This window comes from Chrysemys picta, chromosome 3 (assembly GCF_011386835.1).
Source record: "Chrysemys picta bellii isolate R12L10 chromosome 3, ASM1138683v2, whole genome shotgun sequence".
Classification (NCBI taxonomy): domain Eukaryota; kingdom Metazoa; phylum Chordata; order Testudines; family Emydidae; genus Chrysemys; species Chrysemys picta.
The window spans coordinates 192,198,819-192,222,615 of record NC_088793.1 but is presented as its reverse complement, the minus strand read 5'-3'; the positions used below and the strand labels follow the sequence as shown (position 1 = coordinate 192,222,615).

General features: G+C 39.0%; 1 long non-coding RNA gene across 1 annotated transcript in view; it reads right to left on the bottom strand.

The window, feature by feature from the left end:
- LOC112060156 (uncharacterized) overlaps window positions 1-3,551 on the bottom strand; it is an 11,914-nt gene extending 8,363 nt beyond the window's left edge. The window contains exons 1-2 of the long non-coding RNA XR_002889457.3: window positions 3,338-3,551; window positions 829-1,800 (exon numbers count right to left, since the gene is read on the bottom strand). This is a non-coding gene — a long non-coding RNA (uncharacterized LOC112060156). The remainder of the gene's footprint in view (window positions 1-828; window positions 1,801-3,337) is intronic.
- Window positions 3,552-23,797: the final 20,246 nt, after the last annotated feature.

Genomic DNA, 23,797 nt, shown 5'->3' with positions numbered 1-23,797 from the left:
AGTAAATGTATGTGCATGAAAGGATAAGTTTATTTTTAAAGATGTCTATAGATAAAAATATGTATTAAAGTTTATTGACTCAATACAGTTGAAGATAAATATGTTATTTTGATATGACCTAAAACTTGGACAATTTCTTAAACTCATCTGAAGTAGCTTCCCCCTCAAAATATAGGACTAATTTAAAACATTGTCTAGATAGGCTACTTATACATATTGAAAATATATTTTAAGTGGCTGTGTTTGTTCTGGCAATATATGAACCAAAACCAATTAAATTAAAAAGGGAGACTTTTAAAAGTTAGAGATTGCCTTTTAAAAGCTTATTAAAATCAGCATGTTACATGTCTGTCTTTGAATTAGCTTTACAGACTTGATTGCCTTCATTAAAGCTGACTGTTTGGGCGCTGCTCCGTGAATGTTCAAGAGTCTGCATCTCGCGCCCCCCCGCCCAAAGCTGATTCTCACTACTTGTCAGTGTGTATTGTCTCCCAATAGAATTTAAAAGAATCTGTATTTTACAGAAGAAAAACTCACCCCATATGAAATATTACCACAAAACATTGTCATTAACACAAGAAAAAAGACCAACAGGTAAAATAACTACATTAAGATCTAAGACAAATAATAATAATAATAAATAAATAATATTATAATAATAATTAATACTGACCCCACATTGATTAAACATTTGTTTTAAGGCATTCATGAAATATAAACAGTTTTTGAAACAGTGCAGAAAACCTCTGCATGCTCCGATGGGTTACAATAACAATGGTCTATTGCAATGTAAAACAAGCTGGAGGATAAAAAGGTGCTTTTTGTTACCATTTTATCAAAGCTGTTCATCTTCTAGCTGCAGGCAGCATTTTGCAGGAATTGCAGATATTTCTCTGTCCAGGCTCCTTTGTTTGTGCATCTCATTTGCATATATTTATCTCCAGCTGAGGGTGCTTTCAGCTCATTAGGGCCACCCCCCTCACATTATTTCATAAGCCAGCTGCTAGGAGGGATTTCACCTGTGGTGACTGAGAAAAGAGGGGTGAAAAACCAAATTCTTCATAAAAAGGAAATCTTCTGACTCTCTTCCCCTATAAATGGGCACCATTTGTGTTAAACAGCCTCTTGTCATGATAGATGCCTCCAGGGGTCAGGGGTTAAAGTTGATTTGAAGGTCAGCAGTAAAACAACAGACAAACCAGACGCCAAACTGGTTCCTTAGCTGTCGGTGGGAGCAGTGGTACAACCAGGTCTTGAACCTTTTTCAACCTCTAATAAAACAGGGGAAGAATTTGAAGTGGATCAACCAGGCCCCTGAGGAAGCCGCACAGAAAAACACAAATAATATCAATATCAAGCAGCAACAGGAAACAATGGGCTAGCTCTCAGTGCTACATGCATGCTTCTATTGTTTCAAGAGCTAGGGAATTAATTCCACTTATTTATTTAAGGCGTGTCAACTCACTGCCTAAACCTGTTTCAGTGTCAAGATGAATAAAACTTTTATGGCTCATAAAATAGAGCCATTCATCTCAATGTTCTTTGTGGTGCCTTTTTTTTTTTCTGGCAGACTGAGCTAGGCCTCTGCTTCAAATGGTTACATCCGAACATACTGTTGCTATGAACTGCACCTTATTAGAAAAGAAAATTATTTGATTGGCAAATGGGTATCAGCAGAACCAATAAAAAAAAAGTATTTTAGCAGCCTTGTAATAGCCCCCCCAAATTCTCATAGACACTTTTTACTCGCCTGAATCCACTTCCCGTATGACTTCTTTCCACAGAAAAAATGATTTGATCCTAAAATAGCAAAAGAAAAAGATAGCACAAAATAGCACAGTAAGAAATCACTTTAATATTATAGGTTTCAGAGTAGCAGCCGTGTTAGTCTGTATCTGCAAAAAGAACAGGAGGACTTGTGGCACCTTAGAGACTAACAAATTTATTAGAGCATAAGCTTTCGTGGACTACAGCCCACTTCTTCGGATGCATACATTTTATTCCACTCTGTATGCATCCGAAGAAGTGGGCTGTAGCCCACGAAAGCTTATGCTCTAATAAATTTGTTAGTCTCTAAGGTGCCACAAGTACTCCTGTTCTTTTTAATATTATATTATCTACCTGTCTTCATGCTAGTCATCACCTATGTCTCCTAAATAAGCAGTTTTCATTCAGTTTCTATTAATGCTAAATTCCTTATGTAATTCTCATAGACTAACCTATTGTTTTTTGCATTGAGTCTTGCAGTCCAAGTGTAATTAAAAATATAAAACTCTCTTCATCTGATGAATTTTGTATTATTGTCATCACAATACAGTTGTATTTTATTATACTTTCAATTTGCGTACTTACTGATGAATTATTAGTAATACATACTAATCAGATGAGGCCATCTCAAACAGCTAAGCCTGAACTAACTTCTATGATTCATTACACATGGCAAATGTTTGTTCAGAGTCAAAAAACCAACATAAAACCTACAATGAAATCATGTCATCTATGGAGTTTTGGACCCACAGGTAACTAAATACAATAAAGTGTGCTTTTTATTAAAAACAACCCTCCCCACTTACCCCCATTACTTATATTTCATGACTGGTCTAAAACCAAATGTTCAAATAGAAGTTGGAAATGATGCATAAAATCTCAGCATGTTCTGATAGGTTATAGAGTTTGTGGTTTATTGCAATGTAAAACAAGCTGGAGGAAGAGAAGGTGGTTTTGTTTACCATTTTCATCAAAGCTGTTCATCATGTTGATATACTTATACTATATTGTGACCTTACGTATGTTGCATTTAATTTAATTAATTAATTTATTTTCCAGATTGTTGCCACTTTTGCTATTTAACATCCAAGATGTCAAGTAATTCCCAGGGTTCATTTGTAATATAAGGCTAATCTGAACTGAATTTCTACCTACAAGCCATCTGATAAATGCAAACTAAGAAATATAATCAAGTAATTTTTTTACTTAATCTGAGGCAATTACCTGAATAAATATAGACTAAGAGATTTGCCTACTCAAACTGTAATTATACTTCTGTTTAACCCAAAGGTTGCACAGTTCTGATGAAAATGCTTTTGAGATTTATAAGTTTTGTTCATCTCCTTATTTCATTTTGTCCCAGAAAGCATTGTACAATCATCTGTATAACTTGCCATTTTTTCCTGATATCAAGTATTGAAAACACCCAGAACCTAACACAGATATACACAATTTACTCCTCCCAAAATCTTTATCCATGTTTTTCATTTTTCTTTTTCTGAAATCTAATCACTAATTCCTTTGCTTGACCAAATAGTTAAAAATGTTAAGTGCTAGCAATGCCTCCTACCTCCCCCTCATATCTGTCTCTGTTTATGGAACGGGCCCTGGTTTCCTCCTTCTCTTGTTCAGCTCTAGGTCTTCAGGTCAGGAGACTGTAAATACACACAGCACTGCCCCAACCCATAAATCTGAGCAAAGGGCAGGCTTATATATTCAGATAAGCAATGTGGAAAAGAGAGAGAGAGAGAGAGAACAAACAGACTCTGTGGTGAAGCAGGCATTTTCCTAGAAACCAAAAATTAAATGCCAACAAACCTTTAGAGTAACCTCCTTTGGAGGGGAGGAGGGCGGGGGGAAGGGGAAATCTCTTGTTACTTCCTATTATTTGCCTTTAAAAGCTGAATCTGGAATGTTCACCCTCTTTTCTCCCCATTGTTTATTTACAAATCATTACAAAATGCATTTTATTACCTTTGAGGCAATGAAACTAAACAAGAGATTTCTATTACTTTATAACACAAGTTTCCCTTTTCAAGAGCTTTGTTGGGGTTTTCTTTTGTCATTTTTATTCCCAGCGCCTCAGATGCTTTCAAGGAAACTGCCCCCCAGTTATTGCTTCTCAGTACCAAGGTCTTAGGGTAAATAACATTGTTGTTACTCACCTCACCAATTTTCAAGAATTATTGCTGCAGCAAATGGGAACAGCACTAATATATGCAAAGTGATAAATGGATTGCTACATACCTTTCAGCCTGTGTGGCCTCTAGTTATCCTAAGACTATCCAAATCTTTTGGGGATGGGGGTGGGGGTGGGCTTTGGAACTGAGCATGACTGAGACACTTTGTGCTCTGTGTAAGATTTTTGTTCCCCTCCCGACCAGATGAGTAGATAATCTCTAATGCTGAGATCAAGCCAGACATGAAGATCCAGCAAGAACCGCAAACAAGCACAAAGAAGTCATCTAGTTCAATGAAGGCACTTTCTGACATCTTCCTGCCCCTTTCACATGCTGATTTGCCCAGCTTTGCTTGTGCAAGGAAAGCTGAACTGACTGACATCTTGCCTATACCATCAAGAGCGACAGAAACGTATAGAACTACACAACATGTAGAACTTCTTCACTCTGCTATAGCTGACCTTTCCCCACTCCACTCACAGGCTGCTCTCTGCCTCTCTGTTATCTGGTGTAAATGGGCCCGGTTGTTAGAGGGCTTTCCTTTTTCACTTTTGTTCAGGTGAGGCGTAACATACTACAGATGTAAGAACTATAGAAGCCATTACACTCAGCGGCCTTCCCTTCTCGAGTTGGAAGAGAAGTGAAAACTTCAAGTTAGTTGACAGGCCTCTCCAGAAAACCATGCCAAGGAGAGCAATTATTTTCAAGTCCATTTCCCTCTCTCCCCCAGCTTTCCCCAGTGACATAAAACAAATGTAAATCAAATGTCTGTGGTGCTGGTGAACAGCAGGATTAAAGGTTTTCACTAATATGTGAACTAGAAAGCAAGAATTTTTTTTCCTGTGCTCATGACATTGAATTCTCCGTGAATTTTCCTCACCAAAACTGAATTAGTAAATTGTAGTGGCAGTGAAGGTTTTGTCAGCATTTCTGTTATAAACCTGCATTTTCAGGGACATTATAACATTTCCAGGACTGAAACCTTCCCTAAAAGAAATCTCAGTGCAAGAATTTCCAGTGTTTCTATAGCTCAAAAAAGGGGTTATTTTAAAAAAGGGAAATTGTGCATCTCTTTAATTTATGATGTCGTTTTTTCCTTTTTATTTAAAACAAATGTCAAAATCAAATTATTCATATAACATGAGTCATGGTGAAAAATCTACTGAATGTGCAGTAATTAAAAACAAATCAAAACATTTAAATGCTGATCCACCTCAGGGGTTGTATAGAAGCATTTTAAAATATTCTAAATATCTATTAAGATGCTTTGGTCATTAATGAAAATTTTCTATTGCCTATAGACAATATTTACTAGGTCAGAGATCGGCAACGTTTGGCCCGCGGCCCACCAGGGTAAGCACGCTGGTGGGCCGGGCTGGTTTGTTTACCTGCCGCGTCCGCAGGTTCGGCCAATAGTGGCTCCCACTAGCCGCGGTTCGCCGCTCCAGGCCAATGGGGGCGGCGAGAAGCCGCAGCCAGCACATCCCTTGGCCCGCGCCACTTCCTGCAGCCCCCATTGGCCTGGAGCGGTGAACTGCGGCCAGTGGGAGCTGTGATCGGCCAAACCTGCGAACACGGCAGGTAAACAAACTGACCCGGCCCGCCAGGGCGCTTACCCTGGCGGGCTGCGGGCCAAAGGTTGCCGATCCCTGTACTAGGTTGATAAACAGTTTAGGATGTAATCAACTAATCTTTTTTTAAACCTCTCTGATGTACCCTGAAAAATGACTAGGTCGGTATTCCACCTTTTCAAAAGTCCCTGACTACGGCATTATCCACCCCAAATCAGCCATGAAGAGAAGGCTCTGCACAAGATTCAGTTCTTTTTTCATGGAGCTGGGAATCCGCCACTCATGTGGTATCTCTCTCCCCACGCTTCTCATCTGCCACCCAGTCCCAGGCTCTATAGAACCCTCTGTGGGACCAGAGATTCATGGCAGGAGCTGGGCTTAATGCAATTCGGGGCTGAATTAAGTGTAATGCGCCCCCTCCCACTGAAATAGGGTACTCACACCAGCTCCGCAGCTTGACAGAAGCCAAAAGAAGGGCCAAGAGTTCACAGAGCTGGTGCAGAAGAAATCTGTGCAGAGCTTTCTGGCTGCAGAAACTTTTCCCGCAGGCGATGCTAGTGCTTTTCCTGCTGGAGTTGGCTAACAGGGCCTATGGACTTCATTGATGTCAATGGGTCCAGTAAAACGTGTGGTAGCTAGAACCTTCAGGTAAGCATTTCCCATTAGGATGTGTTCTCTCATACAAGGGGCCGTATTGTGCCATTGATTTTTGAGCAGATTGAATAAAATCTGTTCAGGTTTTGCTGAAAAATATTATTGGCATGATATAGTCTGTGGTTTCTGCTACAATGTAAAATACAGTTTTAGGCCCCAGTCCTGCAACTTTATCTGTGCGGGTCCCCTGCCCCCAAGGACTCTCCATGGGTCCACCTATATGGATGCAGGTGCTGGATTGGGCCCTTAGTATAATATCTTTCACAAAGAATGTTTTCCAAAACACTTCAGTTTTTTAAATTTAATTCTCTGAATTAAATTAAATTTATTTAAATTTAAAAAAATAAAGTGTGTGTGTGTGAGAGAGAGAGAGAGAGAGAGAGAAGGAGATGAAGACACAAAGGAGAAACAATACAGTTTCAGCAGAAATTTGCAATGAGCTGGAAAGTTGCTGAAGAGATAAGATAAAGGGAAGGTGTCCTAAACTACTGCAGCTGCAGAGGAGAAGGCTCTCAAACTAAAGACTGTCATATGTGGTGGGCCAGAGCTACAGAGCATGGCTGAGAATAGACACTGTCCATAAGACAGGCTGGAATAAGCCTGCAAAGGTTTTTTAAAATAAAGAGGGCAGTTTTGAAATGAATGGGGAGTCACTTGAGTTGTGTATGTTTGATGCCAAGTGCCAGGATTCTGCACACGATAGCAGCCGGAAAGCTACAGAGAAGGGAGTTGCTGTAGCCAAAGTGAGAGGAGATGAAGGCACAGGTGAGGATTTTGGCAGAGGGGAATCAAGGCAGAGGCATATGCTGGCAACATTGGTAAGGTGGCAATAGTATGTGCACAACGAGATGTGGACTGTGTGAGATACATAGTTACCAAGGTCTTCAAAGAAGGGACTAGTATTTTATTCCTTTGTGTGAGGCAGCTAGATGCTTAAACATAAATAACAGTATACGAACTAAGGTGGGAGGAGAAGGAACTTACAGAATGAAAGATCACACCAAGGTTCTGAGCAGCAGTGGGGACAAAGGATCAGAGAGAAGAGACAGTATGGTGTTTGAGAATGCTCCTCTTGAGCAAGGCAAACACCTTCTGTCTGCAAAAAAAACAAAAAAACCCAAAAAACAACAAACAAAACAAAAAAAACGGTGAGTTCTTAACTCTGGTTATCTACCCGCACTAGCTAACTCAGGTTAAGATAGCCGTGAAGACACAGCAACTCAGCTTTTAACTAGGGTTAGGCACTCAAGTTCAACCCTGGGCTTCGCTCCAAGCTTTAACTCGAGCTGCTAACCAAAGCTGAGTTGCTGTGTCTTCACGGCTATTTTAACCTGAGTTAGTTAATGCGGGTTGGCTAAGGCAAGTTAAGAATACACTTTTTTTTTTTTTATAGTGAAGAAGATGTACCCTCTCAGGCATTTAGCTGAAGGCAGCTGAAATGAAGTCACATATTCAAGTGAGGCAGAGCAGGTGCATTGGGAGGAGTTCTGAAAAGGGTCAAAAACATTCTGCTGAATACCACCAGTATAAAAGAGAACTATTTTAACCCATGTTGGTATCACTTATATCATTTATAATTAGATAATTTAAATGCAAAAATATCCTTAACTCTCTTATGTATATACACACAATACACACACATGCACGTGTGTGCAATTTGTCACAAATTAAAAAAAAAGCATTTATCCAGATGATTGTAATGCATTCATAGGTATGGGCTACAAACTTCCCCAGAAAATTGTCACAAACAAGATGACACACAAAGTTTTGGAGGTTTAATTTAGTTAAGCATTCAGATGTTCCAGTGCTTCTCCAAACCTTACTGAATTTTATCAGCACTCTTTTGAACTCTAGAAACAGAGCCAGAAATGCTGGCAGGCTGCTTTTCTTGTGAGATTTCTGCCATTTCTTGGTTTAACCCAGGTTTGAAATACTGTGAGAATAGCGTTTCTTGTGGTATTTCAGCTTTCAGCCCTAATCAAAACTAGGATGGTGAAAGCTGAAATTGTCAAACACACTAAAGTATTACTCCTTCAGAAAGTGCATGAGTTCAATGATGTGTTGCCCCTGTCTGTGCTTGACGGTCCCCTAAATGCCATGCACCTGCCTCGATGGGTGGAAAACTCAATTGGGCTGGTGGTGAATGGGACAGCCCCACTGGAAAGAGGGAGGAGAACACACAGGAGAGATACAGGGTTGACCCCTCCCCTTCCAGAGTCTCTAGCTATTCGTTGGCCAGCCAGGGGACAAAAGGAGTTGACTGATCCTTTGTTCTCCCCTTCCATTAATTGAAACCTCAGCCCAGGCTCTGTGGAGCCTCTTTTTGTAACACAGCAAAAAATAAATAAATAAAATAAAATAAAATAAAATAAAATAAAATAAAAGGAGCCCAATCCTGAAAAGCTTTCTGCCCATCAGGGTTCCTATTTATTCCACTGAAAGTTCTCCAAGTAGCAATCTTTGCAAAATCAAGTCAATTTTTTTTAAACCCTACAAAATAAAAAATGTTAGGGCAGTTTTTATTTTATCCAGACTAGTTCATAAACCCCACGTAAATCCACATGTTATTCTAGACTGCTGGATTTACATTTGGAGCTGAAAGACTGGGAGCTGAAAGACTGAGAACAAGTGATTTGTACCTCAAACACAATCATCTATAACATTTTAAAACATCTACTTTGGGTAACAACAAAATAGAAATAGCACTATTAAGAATGTTAACTAGAGCTGAGGGCATACTGCGAAAAATGTTCTGTGAATATTTGCTTGGGTTTTTAAATGAATTAACTTCAACCATATTCATACACTTTTCGTGTTGCTTCTTGCAAGCATTGGAGAGTGAGTTTATTGACCCTGATTTTCAGAGAAAATGAATTTCTAAGTTGCATGTGAGAGTACTCTCATAAACCACACTTTAAAGATGCACACAAAAGTATATGGAGTAGAAGTGCTTCCACACTCCTTCAATCAGAGAACAGAAGAATATCATCTGACCAGTAATAACTAAGCAACACAGCTCAAGTAGCAAATATTGAAAACTTGCAGGAAATTGTTGATGGTCAATCCATAGAGTAATAAATAAATTCACAGAAATCACAATCTGGTCATTGATATTCTGTGAGCAAATATATATATTTGTTAATGACCAAAACACTGATAGCTATAATCCTGAGATATAGATTTGGGGCCCAATCTTATTTTGACTAAAGTCACTGGCAAAACACCAATGGCTTCAGTTAGAGCAAGTCTGACTTTTTGTTTTGTTGGTGCACTAGTATCAATTATAACACTATTCGTTTCTTCTAGTTTGCTTTTCAAATACCTTTAAGTTCCATTTGCCACCATGTTTTAAGGACATTCTACCAAAACATGAATGAAAACCGCCATTTTGAAATTTTTATACATATCCCAAGCTGATAGCAGTTTTGCATATCTTAATATCTATTGTTTTAATCTGTATTTCCCACCCCCTTCCCTCAGATACTGTCTCCGAAATGCATACAGGCTTGCTTCGTGTGATTTTAGTGCTGAACTTAGGAGATGGGAAAGATTATTCTTAATTATATTACTTATTTATTGTACCATAATATATTTATATGTACCTTCTGCTGCAGCAGCAGTAAGCTGTTTTCTAAAGCCATTATCTGAGTGCTGTGGAAATGCAGTTGATTAAATGGGATCAGAATCTGCTGTAATATTTGGTTCTGTGCAACCTTCAGCATTATCTAGACCTACCTTTTCCAGTACTTCCTTTGACACAATGTATTTACACGTTGTGACCTATGGTCAGCAAGTCCAATGCAGTCAGAATTTCTCCACCAGTCTTATGTGGGTGTAAAACCACTGAAATTAATCGAGTTACACTGGCATAAAATTGGTGTAACGGCTTGCACAGTTTGGCCCCAATTGTAAATCCCCCTTTAAAGGACCTTCTGAAATAACCATAGCAGACTATGAGCAAAATATTGGGGACAGGCTGAAAAAGACATCCTTCAAATGAGGCTGAACTGGATGAAGCTGGTAGGGCACATTTAAAAAAATCCATATAATATATATTGGGATTTTCACACAGCACTCAGCATTCTATTTATCTGGTTACTTATAGTGTCCCCGTGACCTCAATCATTAATAGAACATTCCTGTGAGTTATTATTCTCCATTTTACAGATGGGGAACAGGATAGATTACGCACCATGTCCAAGATCACACACAACATTTGTAGCTGCAGTGAGAATTGAACCCAGGTGTCCTGAGCCCCAGGCCAGTGCCTGAACTTCTAGAGCAGCAAACTGTGCTCTGGCTGAAACCAATGGTAAAATTCCCACTGACTGTGAAAGGAGCAGTTAGACCAGTGCTGAGAGCTTTTGAAAATCCTGCTCTAAATGTATAATGAGTTGCGGTTTTATAGTGTTATGAGCTGGTGAAACCTTGTTATGGGATGGTAGGTGGGGGCTTATGCTTAATTGAATGGTGAGTCACCTATGACAAAGGTGAAGCCCACCCAAAGGCTTGGGGTGAGTATTGTCTTGGGTAGATGTGTGTGGGGGGTGAGAATGGTGGGGGCGGGGTAAAGCTTGACCCTGGAAAAAGCTAGCCTGGGTCTGGTGTTGGCTAAAGAGCCTTGGGGGATGTAAGCTAAGAAACTGTTCCTTCTGTTGCTGGCTCCTTCTGCATTCAGAGACACAGACTTTGTATGCTCCTTGTAAATAAACAAGATTGCATCAAAAAAATACCAGACTCTGTCAATTTCTGCTTCCAACTGGAACATCTCAGGGTCCTCAACTTTGACTAGCTGCTCAGGTTGAAAAAGGGCAACAATCGTATACTTTATAGTTATAGTTATGGTGCAGGCCTAGGTGGAGCAGATGGTTGGTGGTGAAAGCAAGCCAATAGAAACGTTTGTATCATAAAGGATGTTACAGTTAATTATGAAGAGAGCCACTGTGCATTTAAAATAAAAAAAAGTTAGTTTAGGATAAAAAGCCTAGATAAAATCCCAAAGCAAACCTAAATATTTCCAGGTATGCTCACCCTGTCCCTTTCCTTGGACACTATAGTTGTTCTACCCTGACTGTGTTTCAAACACTCTGTGCCAAAATAAATGTTACTTTACCATCAAATAGGGAGGAGAATGAAAGCAATAAGATGTGTGAGTAAGAAAAAAAGAGCCCAAACAGGAAAACCCCTTCCTTCTAATTTTAAAGTCTTGCATGATCAAGGCTGTTCTGCTCATTCCGATGTAATCAATTTGTAGATACATATTCAGCTATGGAAAGTGCTCTCTCTTCAATTCCAGCAAAATCCTTTATAATTCTCTTTAAATGTTCCAAGGCTTTTTGAAAAGCTTGCTATCAATGCCAACCAAATGCTTTAGATCTCTCTCTCTCTCTCTTTTTTGGCTTGTCTTTAAATACTTTCCTTATTTTTAAGCAGTACTGTTACCCCAGTGTACATAGAAACAGTATCTATAATGAGATCTGGTTTTCTTTATCCTTTATACCTTATAGAGTTAGATGTTCTAACCTTCTTTTTATTTACTTAATTGGTTTAATATGATTTTTTAACTTCAACAGTTCCTAATTTCACCAATGTAACCTTATTATACATATTTAGTACAACAGCACCTATAGATCAACTACATCAGACTATCACTGTACAAACATATAGTAAATGACAGTTCCTGCCCCCAAAGAGCTTGCATTTGTTAAAATTATCTTGCTCTGACAGATGAGTTAAAACTAAGTTTGTGTAGAGCCATCTAAAAAGTAAAGGTTTCAGAGTAGCAGCCGTGTTAGTCTGTATCCGCAAAAAGAACAGGAGTACTTGTGGCACCTTAGAGACTAATAAATGCTCTAATAAATTTGTTAGTCTCTAAGATGCCACAAGTACTCCTGTTCTTTTTTCTAAAAAGTAAAGTTAGTACTTGGTGTTCCAGAAAGGGACACATTTACAGACAGTTGGCCCCAAAAATTTGCTGTGCGATGAAAATGAAAAATGTCTACTGTGTACTATATTGTTCTCACTATGCTGATGATTTGTACTTAGTTGGGTATTTAAATGTAACGTAGAGTAATATTTTCATCAGAGTTGCCATATTGCAACCCAAGTGTTCGAAACCATGAACCTGGTTTAAAAATCATAAGATTTTTAAAAACAATTAATTTTTTATTTGCTAGCTCCTTTTTCAGCTTTTAGGGTTTTAATCTTTTCTCTGCAAGGGTTAAACTCCTTTTTTTAAAATGAAAGCTGAAATTCTAACATAATTACAAGATTCCAGTAGCAGAGACTACATGTAAAAAAAAAATTATGAGCTTTATGATTCAACCATAAGAGCTGACAACACTGCAATGTAAAAGTATCTTGGGCACGTCAGACTGCAAGTTATCCACGAAGTTGACTGGTAAGTAAACTATATCTATATCGTGGAATTTCTTTCCAGCCATTTTCTTCAATGCACTGTGTGCCTGCATCAGCTTTTATTACAAACCAAAGATTCTTTTTTACATTGTGACTGTGATTCTCAGGACCAGCTGAACTGTGTGTGGTGCAGAACCTGAGGGGAGAGAAGGTAAAGGAGGCTTTATCTCCCATCAGTGCTTCATGATTGGGCTTCTTCTAAAAATTCTCAGTAGGAATTGTTTGGGGGACGATCTGTCGCCTGGGTTACACAGGACGTCAGACTATGGATCTGTGATCTCTTGGTCTGCTGGGGCCAATTCATCCTTCAGAGTAAGTTAGAGCTACCTCACTGCTGCTCTAACTTATGGGAGCCCACAAAAGTCCCCAAAGGTCCATTGCAGATTTCTGGAACGGAGTATGCCTTGACGTAGCTCCTATGCCAGGGGCTGCGAGGGTGATTAGTGCTCTTCATTTTCTAAGCTGCTACTTTGTTCAATTCACTTCAAATCTCCTCTTAGGAGCAGCACTAAGGTTCCCCTACCATCCATTTCCCCTGGCTGGCTTGCATAAGCAGGATGCCTTTGAAATCCATCACATTGCCAGCAGCCTTTCCTTTCGCCACATCCTCCTTTATATGGCTCAGGTGAGTAAAGAGAAGCTTACCTTCTTGCCCTTTTGTTTCTTTGGAAAGGTTTGTACAGATGTGCTCTGGGTTCCAAGCTTCCTTCCCAATGGGATCATTTTTGCAGCTAATATCCCTTCATGCAGTATCTACTATGCCATTATTAAAACATAGCTTGCCAACAACCTTTAGAAGAAATACACTCTGCACACAACAACACTTCCTTTGCCATAGTTAACAGTAGGAACCAGGCATTCTTAGTCTAGGGCTTCTTCTTCCCTCCTCCATATATACACTTTCCCTTTAAAGTGAAAAAATGATCATTTGTGTTTCTTCAGACCATAAAACCTTTTTTTCAAAACTCTTCAGCCTTTCCCAAGTTTAGCTGCCTTGAAAAAATTCATCCTGCACTGCCATATGCTTTGTATGGTTTAATGCATGTTATTCTACCATTCCAACCCTCATTTCCCGATGACACGCCCAAACCGGTGTTTCTACAATTATAAGAGCAATTAATTTTAGTTTTGTTTTCCCTTTCTCCTCCTGTTTTCCTTTTTTCCCCCCCTCAGTGCAATAGAATGAATGATATCTATGGGGGTTTTTTGGCCCCTTTTCCCTTTCTTTCACTCTCTAAATTTGGAAAAGTTACAGAAGAAGGGAAAAGGAAACATAAAACTCGGTAACTGCCATTCTGTGACTTTTCAAAAATGAAATAAGTGTATTGCAAAAGATGGTGAAATCCCACAACATGCTTTCTATATTATTTTAATTTCCACAATCCACTTTGATACTTAAAACTCCTGACTTATTTTTCTCAAGATTGTTTTTTTATTTACTATTATTCTTTAAGATGTATAGAGTAGTGGTGTCCAAGTATCCCAACCAGGATAAAGGACCTATTGTGCTAGGTACTGTAGGGATGTAAGGATGTGATCCTTGACCTGAAAAGCTTACAGTCTAAGGCCCTGATCCTGCACTGAGAACTGAATGGGCACAGCGAAAAATGGTAATTGACCTAGCTAGAAAACACGTGTGTTTGTGGTGGCGGGTCGGTGGGGGGGAGAGGGGGAAGGGGTGGAATATGTGGATAAATTAAGTGTTAACTGTCCATTTCTGACAGTCCCATCTCAAAAAGGATATAGTGGAACTGGAAAAGGTTCAGAACAGGGCAACAAAGATAATCAAGATATGGAACAGCTTCCATATCAGGAGAGACTATAATATCTCCCTTTAGTCGTCTCTTTTCTAAGCTGACAGCGATAATTTTTTTAGAGATAGTATAAAATCATGAATGTGGTGGAGAACATGAATATAGAAGTATTATTTATCCTTTTCCACAATACAAAAGACAGAGATTACCTGATAAAATTAATAAACAGAAGGTTTAATACAAAGAAGATGAAGTACTTTTTCACACAATGCACTCATGAAATTCATTGCCATGGGATGTTGTGATGGCCAAAAATATAACTGGGTTAAAAAAGAGCTAGATAAATTCATGGAGGATAGGACTATATATGGCTGTTAGCCAATATGGTCAGGGATGCAACCCCATGCTTGGGGTGACCCTAAATCTCTGATTGCCAGAAGACAGGAGTGAATCACTCCAATAGCCCTGTTCTGTACATTGCCCTGAGCACCTGGCACAGGATACTGGGATAGATGGACCATTGGTCTGACTCAGTATGGACATTCTTATGTTCTTCTCTTCACCTGCCTACAATGTTGGAGCTCATTTCTTATAGTATCATACCAGATGTGGGTTTTGAAGAGGGATATGAAGGAGGAGAGGGTAATGGTGGTATGGATAAGGCAGGGCTTTTCATGTATATTGGCCAGTGTGGAAGAAGGCATGGAAACTAGAACTTGTTGGAAAATGTCCCCCCACCATGAAATTTTTTGATGAAAAAGGGAAAAATAGTTTTCATCTGAATTTTCGGTGAAATTTTTCTACTTTTGGTTGAAAACCTAAAAACTAAAACATGTCTGACTCAAAATTTGGTTTTTGAAGAAAAGTCTACACTTTCTGCAGAAAGCAGATACTTTCTATCAAGATTTTTGTTTCCTGACAACCTGTTTGGATGGAAAATTTTCGACCAGCCCTAGTGGAGACATTTGTGTGAGAAGCTGACAAATGGGCAGATGAGGTTGGCATCGTTGGGGGAGCCAGAGTCAGAACAATGTGATAGAAGATGAGTGGCTGAGAAGCATCAAAGGTAAGAACTCAGGTCTTCTTGCTTCTGTTCTTTTTTACTCCATTTAATCATACAACATGCCATAAATGAAATGTTAATGAATGTGTATGTAAGTGTACATTGATACATGAGTTAGTCTTGAAGAACTGCAAGTGTCCAGTTAATATTTATCTCTCTTTTACTCTTTAGTAAGTACCTTATGTAAATGTTACTCAGTGGAGACAGGCAATGGTCTGGTTCTCACCATGATCAGCTCCCTATCAGCCCTTCTCTCCCCAGGTTCAGTCTCTGTGTAGGCACAGTGGGAACTGAGCCCAATGAGTATACAAGGGGCCTGCTTCCCTAAACTATAGTTGACAGTCTATACTGAAAATAAAATGAAATATATTGTGCAAATATGTACTCTTTTACATTGCTAAACAATACAGGTGAAAGGAAGATGGGGGTAACTTTGCCTTTTGCAGCAATGGTTGTAAAATGACTAAGATGTTCAGTGCCAAAAACAGTGTTTTCCCCTGAGATTTAATAATATTAATCATTATTATTATTATTAATAACAATAACAAATGGCGAAAACAGTTGGGCTGAAAGGAAGAATGGTACCACTCAGACACAGGCAGACTGACAGTGCAGTCCTTGCTCAGGTAAAATTCATGTTGAACTCAATATTGAAATCCTTTGGAGTTTTGCCTTGGTAAGGACCCAGAATCAGGACCAAATAGGTTTGGATCACCAAAAATTGAAAGGAAAGTGCTTTCTTTGGCCTCTATGCAGCATCCTTCCTCAGCCAAAGTCCATGGAATGTTTACTTGAGCAAAGATGCTGAATAAGGCCTTCTGTTGCTAAGGTCCTGTCTGCTCTACAGCGGGAGCCATGTGGAATATGGAGAGAATCAGGGATGTGCAAGGGTCGCAGGATTGGGCCCAACGCCAGTGATGGTAATTAGATTTCCTGCTGCCGGGGTGTGCTGCAGAGTGAAAGTTAAGTGCACAATTCTGTTTAAAAAAAACAAACAAACTCATAGAGACAGCTCCTCAGCTGGTGTAAATTTTCGTAGCTCTATTGGCATGGAGGCCACTGATTTTCCCCAGGTGAGGATATGGGTAAGGACTGTATGGTCCCCGTGATAGCCATTAACTGCTAGTAATCAGGAATAGGACGAAGGTTGAAAGCTAGAAAATTCTTGTTTAAATACAAATGGGACAGATTCTGATCTCAGTTCTGCTGAATAGAGCTACAAATTTACATTTGTGCTACTAAAGTCAGATCTGGCCCAAATATCTTTAGTATTTATTTTTTCAGTGTCCGCCATATAATACAATTTTATTGTCTGCACACACAATAAAACATATTAAACATACACATCACAATAAGAAATTAATGTTTAAAACATGATACTAAAAGAACTCCCCTTTTAAAAGAACCAATCTAAGCTGCTAGGAAGATTCGGAAGGAATGGTAAAGTTATTCATGTCTGTAGACCATATGAAATCTTACTTATCTAAGTGTGTGCCTACACAAAGCACAGCTATGTTGCTGCAGCCGTGCCGCTGTAGTGTAGACGCTTCCTACATTGACGGAAGGTTTTTTTTTAATCAATCTAGGTTATCCATCTCTCCGAGAGGTGGTAGCTAGATTGACAGAATTGTTCCGTTGACCTAGCTGTGTCTACAGTGGGGGTTAGGTTGACGTTTTTCACAGCCTGAGCGATATAACTAGGTTGATCTAATTTTTAGGCATAAACCAGGCCTCAGAATGAAAATTAACCTTTAGTGCCTAAAACCTGCATTAGCTTTTGCTAGTGCAGACCTTTGTGCTCACACAGAATCCCAATTCAGCACAGGTGCAGGGGAGATTTCCAATGCAGGATAGGGGCCTAAAGGATCTTGAGGCAGGATGGATACCTAGTAGTTCATAAACTGTGTTTATAATTTTGAAATGACCAGAAATTCTACCCCAAAACCCTTCATGCAGCTTATTTTTCCACCTGATCTCTCATATTTTGTGCTGACATGCAAACGCCATATGTTAGGCTTTCTAGCCTCTCCTTTTTTATTGTTTCATTTTGCGGTTGGGAGGAGGGAAGAAGGGAGAGTTGGCAGAATTATCACTATGCTCTGCAAAACCGTCTATTGCAATCCGCATTTACCATAGTGACATTTACTAGTTATGGCAGAGCTGATCAACTGCAGACATTCCTGCTGCTGCGCTAGGACTGCAAGCTGCTCACAACTCCATCAGATGTTTCAGGGTTTAGACCCATGGCAACTTTTGGAACATGTTCCTCTCTCATGTTCCTAGCCACCCTGCTAATTCATAATATATTGCTCTGCACTTGAACTGGTCTGATCACAAATTCCAAACACGACACTTACAAGGAACATGCATCGGTTCTATGTTTTTCAAAAAGAAGTCTACAAAAAGAAGATACCTGAGGTTGAGGCTACCTCCTTATTTTCACGCACTGTATTCCTGTGTGCTAGTATCATAATAAAGCTATCATGAAAATTATTGCACGTGTATGTGGGTGTAATATATTTATTTTTTATTTGGATTTATCAGACCTAAGACCAACTGTATTCTATTTTTCCTAACCATGGTAGAAGGGATTCTAACAGGGCCTAATGAGCCAAAGACACAAAGCTATTATTCACTGAGTAGGAGCTTCAATCATTTCTTTACCAACAATGGTGAAAAGATGTGATTTTTACAAGCAAACAGGAAGAAAAAGCTTGAACACACCCTGGGAACATGTTTAAGAAGTTGATTTATGTTTCATGCCGAGCCTTACACCTGCAGTTCAAGCAAAACTCAACTTTGCCGCCCCACAGAGTCTAGTTTATTAGGTATCAAGGAGTCACAAGAAGCCGTGTAATTAAAACTGTAATTAACTGGAAAGGGAAAGTGCCACCTGAGTTTTGAGAGGCTGTCAATTTTATTTCCATTACAGCTCTCCTTCTGGTTCTTTTCTCTGTGGTTTTTTTTTTTTTTTTTTGGCTTGATAAGAAAACAACTTAAGTTTTTTTTTTTCTTCCACTACATATTCTCAGCGTCCTTTCTAAGTGGAAAAGTCAATTCATCCAGTTGAGTGTTAACTCTTAAGTGTGTGTCTTGCACTAGAGTTTGCAGCTGTGTTTGGCAACAGGTGTCAAGCTCAGTTTCTGCCCCTCTCCCCCTGGCAACTCCTCGGTTGTCCTGCTGGCACAGGTTCAGCTGAGTTCAAGACCCGTTTGAACAAAATGCAGTCAATCACTGTTAAAAATGGGGGTCCACTGTGCTTTGTTAACATGGGTGTTGGTTGACTCGGCTCACACCAACAGGACAACACCAAGTTGGGGAACCATGCTGGACACTTTTTGCCAAGTGCAGATGTATATCCTAGTGTTGAGCAGGACCTGCGACCACCAGTTTATTTGTGTGGGTATAGTGGAGCCACACAAAACAGGTCTGAGAGAAACATGTCTCAGTGGGATGACTCCCATCAGTCAGAAGCATGGGCCAGATCTTTTATTGGTGTAAGCTGGCACAGCTCCATTAAAGTCAATGGAGCTATTCTGGGTTGCACCTGACCCAGTGTCACACTTGGCAAGGCCGGATGTCATGTGATGATGCAGAAAATGTTACTGCTGAATGCATTTGCTGCTGCCCAATGGTTCAGTCCATTTCTCATTTGACCTTCAAGGGGTTTTTCTTTCCATTCAATATGGTAGCGTCAGAGTGAAAAATGTTCAAGGCTTTGAACAAATGCATTGAAAGCTATTTCAGCAACTAATCATTGTGGTGTCTTAATTTGTGAACAAACACATTGCTTATTCAATCTTCTTAAAACTCAGATCAGAAGTACATTAAACAAAGTCCTCTCTCCTGACACCTTCCTCCAGAGCCACCTCCTTTGAGTGTCTTGTAATAAAGAGGCAATTATCTGATATTGTAGAAAGAAGCCAGAGACTGTGGTACTGAGGCTGTACATAAGAAAGAAGGCCATAGTGGCAGCATAGAGCAATCAGAGCAGAGTTAAAGAACAATCATAAAGAGGGCAAAAGGAAAGCAATAGCAAAAGAATATGTTCTTTTTCAAAATGATTTAGCGTGGATTAAAAAAAAAAAAGCATTTAGGCCAAGCAATTTTTTTTTTGGAAGTGTACATAAAATGGGGAGGGGGTTGCCATTCTTCCCTGATCAATTTAACAGGTGATAAAAAGCATCAGTTAAAATACCAACCCTGAGAAAGGAAGTTATTATCATAAAAGCAATTTTCCTTTGCTGTAATTTGGTTATGCCTGGTTTTTTCATCTTAAATCAACTGCAGTTTTTCCTCTTCTGACGTACACCACATATTGAAAAGGTCTGGGTCTCTGGAATCTTCTAGATTAGAAGACAAATCTCTATCAGTGCATGATTTTGGGAAGTAAGCTGGAGGTACCCGCAGGAGATGATACACAGGGCTCAGTTTCTTAGTCAGCTATAAGTCAGCAGGAGCGCTCCCTGACCATCTGTGTTCTATAAATTACAGTAACACCGGCACATGCTGCTTGTAAATCACCAATGAACAGGCTTTACCTTGTGACACACTACATGAACCCTGTTGGATATTCCAATAAACTCCCATAAACCATCCGATATAAACTCTGGATTATGTTTCTTTGGGGGATGGAAAAGTTAGACTTTTCTTGCTGTCCATGAACTTCTCATGTGTGAACTGAAGATGTGCCCTATGTCGCATTATCTATTTTCATTCTTAGTACAGATTTGTTCTTAATAATTGCCTAGTACATTTCAGTGAATTTCCGAGGGTAAATCACCCTTGCAGTAACTTGGTTCTTTAGTTCTACTGAAAAAATGGGGGCACTACTGCACTTGGCAAATATGATTTAACAAAACATCTGGAAGGTATTTCAGCTAACAACATCCTCAGCGGAATGCATACTATTCTACTATACTTACGTACCTTGCAAGCCTTACTAAAAAGCAAATTCACTAACTTAGGCTTTGAAAGAGAGCTGGCCATATATAGCCAGAACAAGATCCAGACTTACAATAATAAGGATTTAAAACAAAATCTTATAAATAAAACAACAGCAAAAATGAGTTTTGGAAGGGCTATAAACCCTCCTGCTTCAGGAATAAGACAACCTCTACCTATTAAGGATTAAGAAGAAATTTTCTCTAAAGCAGATTAGCCCATAACTGCGATTGCAGGGTTTCTTGTATCTTCCTCTGAAGCACCGCATACTGGCCACTGTCTGAGACATGATACTGGACCAAAAGGACCAGTTATTTGATTCAACATGGCAGTGCCAATAGGCCATATTCTGATACCCTTACTCATCCTGAATAGTACCTTACTCCTCTTAAGGTGTCCATGAGACCATTTGTGGAGTAAGATGCTACTTACTATGAGTAAGGATCTCAGAATCTGGTCCTGTGTTCCTAAATACATTATTAGTTGACCCATAAACTCTATTCACCAGGCTACCCTTCTAAAAAAACCCACATCTAATTCAAAACAATTATTTGAAAATTATATTAGCAAATTATTAGTCTAGTTCTATCATCTGGGCAAATAATTTGGAAGGGGATGTATTAAAACATTTTGAAATTTGCCACATTAATTATTTGATAAGTACTAATCAACCATACTGCAAATGCTTTAGGATTCTCAGCATATGCATTGCAGTGTGACATCCATCATTGGGCGCACCATTAACAGGTTTGACACATGTACTGGCATGGCACATACAATCCTGTATCATTCTTCTTTGACAGTTTTGTTTTACTGAATTTCAAATAATCAACCCTTCCTAAATAGGAAAGCCAGAGGCATCATGAACAATAAGTACTAGTTCATACAGATGTTCCATTAGCTTCCTGTTATTATCTGTGCTCATATGTAGCAGAGGCCCACCCCACTCATAGATATCTTTTCTTAGCATTATTATTCACTATTTGTATCACTGTAGCTCCTACAAGCTATCACCTTTGTGCTAGGAACTCCTTTGTGCTAGGAACTCATAGTAAGAGACAATCTTGCCCAAAGAAGGCACAATCTAAATAGACAAAACAGACAAAAGATGTTAAAAAAGAGTAATATCATTCCCATGTCACATATTGGGGAAACCAGGCACAAAGAGATTAAAGCTCAGATCCTAACATGTATTTAGGCAACTAACTCCCATTGGCAATAACAATTATTAGCTCCCATTGGGAGTTAGGTGCCTAATGACCTTTGAGGATCTGGGTCTATATGACTTGTTCAAGATCACACAGGAATAGAGCTGTTTGGGAAATGGGTGAGATATTGAAAAAAATTCCCATCATGAATTGGGACAGAAAGTCAAAAGCTTGAAAATTTTCATGAACTGAAAATCTGACAAAATGTTTCAGTTTGGGTCAATCAGAATGTTTCATTTCAATAATTTCAAAATGTCTCATTTCAGTTTTGACCATTACATGTTTTTTAACCTAATTAATTTAAATTTCAAAACAAAAAACTGTTTCAAACCAGAAATCGGGTATTTTTAGTTGAGAAACTCCCAAAACATTTCCCACAAAATCAGTATATTTTGATGAAAGAACTTTTCATTGAAAAACTCCCAGGTCTACACAGGAATTCAATGGCAGAGCCTAAAATTGAAACCAGGCCTTGGGTGCACAGGGCAGAATCTTAATCATAAGACCATCCTACCTCTCAAAGGAAGGCATCCTTCTTATCTACCTTTCCTCTTCTTCCATCCTCCCTTTTCCATGCTGTCCAACATATAGAATATAGAATAAGAATAAGAAGTGATGGCACCATTTCCAGTTTTTAACAAGATTTGAAAACCATTCAAGTGCCTAAGTGGTTGGAAACAAGTGGGCTGGACGATATTTTGGCATCCTGTGGTGTGTGCATGAAGAGCATAAAACACAAACACACTGAACACACATACTACAAGGAGAGTCTGACTAATAAAAGACTACTGAAACATCATGGCCTCTATTGTGACTAGCATGTATGTATGCATATTACAATAATATTAAAATAATAAATATTTCACTCGACCATACGGTGAGAACATGACCAATTGTGGATATAACTTTCAGCAACTTTCAAATACCTAATGCCATTCTTTAATTAATGCAGTCTATCCTCAAATTAAAGAGATTTAGTGTTACAGGCAGAAAGATTTGCAAATAACATTGGGAAGTTCATGACATACCATGTGTCTCAAAGGATTTCATTCATTTTTCCATTTTTTTTCCAGCTGCCATCAATAAATTCATTCAGAGCTCTTAATATACTAAGTTAGAATGTAGTTGAAAGACTGTTGGAAATTCTCAATGGAATGATTTAAGAAAACAAACATGAACAAAGAGGCCCATTGTATTATTATTTGTTTTGTTCTCTTTCATATACAACTAAATGGGCTTAATCTGTAGCAAGGAAGATTTAGGTTAGATGTAAGGAAAAACTTTCTAATTATATAGGTAGATAAGCTCTGGAATAGTCTTCTAAGGGAGGCCGTGGAATACCCATAATTGGAGGTTTTTAAGAAAAGTTAGACACACACGGATTGTCTAGGTTTACTTTGTCTTCCTCAGCCAAGGGCCTGGACGTGATGACTCTCTTCCTGTCAGATATGTCTATGATTCTGTGAAATATATGCAATAGAGTCCAAACGGGATTTCTTTAAAGGTCTGCAGTGGAAAGCAAAGGAAGAACCTACACAAACTAAGCTGCAAAAGATTTCCCAGAATACCTCTGAAAAAGATGGTAATCCCAGCTACTCTCTAACTGCAAGATAAAATACTGGTGCTGAAAATGATGTGTATCGACAAAACACCTGTAGGAAGAATTATTTTTGCTTAAAATGAAGTTCTACTATGCAAGTGACTGTATAAATGGCCTTATTGCTTCGTAAGGATTTTCAGAACAAATTTTACATAAGAACATAAGAACGGCCATACTCGCTCAGACCAAAGGTCCATCTAGCCCAGTATCCTGTCTTCCAAGAGTGGCCAATGCCAAGTGCCCCAGAGAGAATGAACAGAATAGGTAAAATCAAGTGATCCTTCTATTCTTCAGTTTACAACTAAACGATTTTTTGTATCTGCTAGCCCTGCATACTCTACCTGTACCTGAAACTCTAGACAAGTTCTTTCCTTTTTCCACATATCATCACCCATAATAAGGACCCTAGAGGCCTAGGAATGCCCCCGGTTACTCCTGTGCAAATCCAATGACTACAAATTATGTCTCCATAGGATGGGATTTTCAGAAGCTTTCAGCATTGGCCTAACTCTGCTCCCATTGAAGTAATAGTGACCACAGCGTGAGCAGAGTTAGGCCAATAATGTTTTCTAAAGTCCTGTCCACAGTCTTCAATGGGTTTCAGAGATGTAACTATTTGAAATGTAGTAGACAATTCTG